Source organism: Pseudorca crassidens, chromosome 6, assembly GCF_039906515.1.
Source record: "Pseudorca crassidens isolate mPseCra1 chromosome 6, mPseCra1.hap1, whole genome shotgun sequence".
Taxonomy (NCBI): Eukaryota; Metazoa; Chordata; class Mammalia; order Artiodactyla; family Delphinidae; genus Pseudorca; species Pseudorca crassidens.
Window position 1 is genome coordinate 73,468,111 of NC_090301.1, and position 4,236 is coordinate 73,472,346.

The following is a 4,236-nucleotide window of genomic DNA, read 5'->3' on the forward strand; positions in this document are numbered from 1 at the left end:
TGGTTGCCACTGGCTACATATAACCATTTACATTTTAATTTTAATTATTTAAAATCAATAAAATAAAAATTCATTTTCTTGGTCACACTAGCCACATTTCAAGCACTAAATAACCACATGAGGCTAGTGACCATCTTATTAAATAGTACAGAGAACAGTACCACCAACACAGAAATGTCTATTGGCCAGCACTGTCTTAGAGAAAATAATCAATCATTAAACGATTATTTTGGAGGAAAAAATGTCTGAAATCAATTATCTAAACTTATCCTTTAAGAAACTAGAAAAAGTACAGCAAAGGAAACCCAAGGTAAGCAGAAAGAAGGAAATAATAGAGTGGAAATCAATGAAATAGAAAACAAACAACAAAAAATCTCAATGAAATGAAAAGCTGGTACTTTGAAATAATCAATAAAATTGATAAACTTGAGGGTAAACAGAACAAGTAAAAGGAGAGCAGACACAGCTTACCAACATCAGAAATGAAAGGGGATTTTACTATAGATTCTTTAAAAGGGAACATTATGAACAAATTTATGCCAATAGATTTGACAAATTAGAGGAAATGAAAAAATTCCTTGAAAGGCACAAATTTCCAAAACCAACTCAAGAAGAAATAGAAAAAACTTTAAATAGCCTTATATCAGTTTAAAAAATTGAATTCCAATTTAAAACCTCTCCAAACAGAAAATATTATCAAATTGAATCCAGCAATATATCAATGGGGTAACATACCATGACCAAGTGGTATTATTGCGCAAACTCATTTTAGAAATGCATAACATTTTAAACATCAATTGATATAAATCATATTAACAGAATAAAAGAAAAAACCACATAATCGTATCAGTAGATGTAAAAACAAGCATTTGAAAAATATTAATACCAATAAAAATTCAGCAATCTAGGAATAGAAACTTTTAAGCCAAATGAAAGGCATTTGCAAACAACCTACAGCTAACTTAATGGTAAGAGATTAACTGTTTTTCTCCTAAGATGGGGAATAGGACAGGATATCACTCTTACCAGTTCTCTTCAATTGTTGTATGAGAGGTCCTAGCCAGTGCAATAAAACAAACAAATAAACAAGAGCATACATATAAGAAAAGAAAAAGTAAAACTGTCTTTATTTACAGATAATATCATTGTCTATGTACACATACTAAGAAATCCACATAAAAAAAATCTCCTACAAGTAATAAGTGAGTTTAGCAAGGTCTCAGGAAACAGTATTAATATACAAAATCAACTATATTTCTTTATTCTAGCAATAAACAATTAGGATGTGAAATTCTAAAAAAAATTAAACATTTAAAATAACATACAAAACATTGAGGAGTAAATTTTTCAAAAGATATGCAAGATATCTAAACTAAAAACTAAATTATCTCACTAAAAGAAATTAATAAGATCTAACTAAATGAACAGATACATTATGCACTGATAGGAAGACAGTATTTTTAAGCTGCCAGTTTTCCCAAAATAGATTCAATGAAATCCCAGTGAAAATCAGAGCAGGCATTTTTGTAGACACTGACAAGCAGATTCTAAAACTCACGTGGAAATGTGAGGGACCTAAAGTAGCCAAAAGACTATACTGTAAAAAGGAAAACAGTTTGAGGTCATACACACATCTTATTTTAAGACATTAAAAAGCCATGATAAGAGAGTTTGCTGCTGGCATACAGATAGACATATAGATTATGGAACAGAAATAGACTACAGAAATAGACTATATTTATATATATATGTGTGTGTGTGTATATATATATATGTGTATATATATATATACAGTCATACAATTTTGGACAAAGGTGACAAGTAATTCAATGGAGAAAAAAGTTTCAACAAATGGTACTAGATCTGGGTATCTATATGCAAAAAAAAAATGAGACTTGTACCTTATATCACAGTAAAATAAAGTAAATTGAAATGGACTATCGGCCTAAATGTGAAACCTAAAAAATGTAAAACCTATACCACTTCTAGGGGAATATATATGAGAAAGTCTTTGCCATCTTGAAGTAAACAAAGATTTTATAACTCGGCCACAAAAAGCATGATAAAAAAATTAATAAATTGGTCTTCATCAAATTTAAAACTTCTCTTTGAAAAAATGATCTAAAGAAAAATGATAAGATGACAAAAATTGAGAGAAAATATTCACAATACATATATCTAAGAAATAATTTACATTGAAAATACATGCCAAAATTATAAAACTCAGTAATAAGAAAAAACCAATTAAAACTGGCAAAATACTTTAACAAAACCATCACAAAAAACATACAAGAGCCATTAAAGGGTGAAACATTATTAGTCACCAGGGAAATGCAAATTAAATCACAACAAGACACTTTCACTTCACACCTACTAGGATAGGTAAATTAAAAAAGACTGAGAATGGCAAGTGCTGGAGAGAATGTGGGGCAACTGAAACTTGCATACTTTTTTTAGGTGGAATGCAACATGATATTGGCATTTTCTTATAAAGGTACACTTAACATATGATACACTTAACATGATTCAGCAATTCTACTGCAGAAGAAATGACGACATATATCCACACAAAGACTTGTACATAAGTGTTTACGGTAGATTTATTCATAATGGCCAACAACCAAATGCCCAACATCTGGTAAATGGAGAAACAAATTGTAATACCTTCATAAATAGACTACTGCACAGCAATGAAAAGGATGAAACTATGGTGCACACACAACATGGATAGTCTCAGAGACATTATGTTGAGAGGAAAAAAAAAACCAGAAAAGAATACACACTGTAGGATTACATTCATATGAAACTCCAGAAAAGACAAATCCAATCTACGGTGACAGAAAGTAGATCAATGGTTACCTATGCTGGGATTGTGAGGTGAGGTTTGACTAGGAAAAGGTACAAGGCTACCTTTTCTGATGATGGAAATGCTCTATAACTTCACTGTGATGGTGGATCCACATGTATATACACTTTTCAAAACTCATCACCAGCACAGTTAAAATGTATGCATTTCATTGTATGTAAAATGGACCTCAACAACATTGATTAAAGGACTAAGTTAAAATTGAAAGGGTATGACAAGTGGAGAGACAGAAAAGGAAGATGAAAAGCAATGTGTGAAATAAGAGGAAAAAATATGACTGGGTTAGGAAAAGGAAGAGGAAAAAGTAAATTGAAGAAAACAAAGGGGTAAAATGGAGGCGGTCTCAAATTAACTCTTATAGCATTCACTTCTATGGGCTTGGCCCTTTACTCTTTCCCTAAATCCTCATAACACCTTGCATGTTAAAGATAATTACCCTCATTTCATTGATATGGAAACTGAGACCCTGATAGTTCAAATGTTTTTCCATATTTTCACATTGGCTCCCAAACTGTGTCTACTGTATGTTACTAACATCCTCTGGAAGTCAGTTTTCATTGGGTGGGTTCTCCAGATGCCGAGATGGAGTTTGCATACAGAGTATTTATCAGGGATCATCCTCTGTGAGAGGCAAGAGGAAGAAGTAGGACTGCGCAGAGGGAGAAGTCAAACTATAGTGCAGGCTCAACAAAGCCTCTGCCAGCACTGGGGGAACACTGAAGAGTATATGGACCCTCAGAGTCTGCCATGTGGCGTTTGCTGTCATGCAGGTCTGTGGGAGGACACCGACCTTTCACTGAAGTGATTCCAAGACAAGAAAGGAAGGTAAAAGGAATTATATTAATGACTATAATAACAAAAACAGTAGTGAATATGTTTTATGTGCTAGGCATGGTCCAAAGCATGTTTTAACTCATTTAAAACTCACAACAACCCTCCCAGGTACATACCATTTTTAATCTCCACTTGATATTTAAAAACTGAGGCAGAGAGAGATTTAGTGTCTAGTCTCAGGCTATACAGTAGAAAGTAGAGATACGAGGACAGGGTTCCATAGTCTGTCCTCAGACTGTGCTCTCCCAGAGTCAAAAAGACACCCAGCCCTTTTCAGCAACATACTCTAGATATACTTGATCAAGTGCTACCTGGAGTCTCACAGCTCCTCAAAGAAAAGCCTCTTATCGATAGCCTCAGGTTGCTCTTCCATCTGAAACAAGAACCTTCTAATTAAATACATCTTTCTCCTCAGGCAATTGGCTCTGAGCCACTTGGCCTTGAAGCCAACATCTTTGCACACAGGAGCCTCCTACAGAAAGGCTTTCAAAAGTGAGGGAAAAGTTCTAACTAAAGCAAAGAGCCACCTTGAGGAA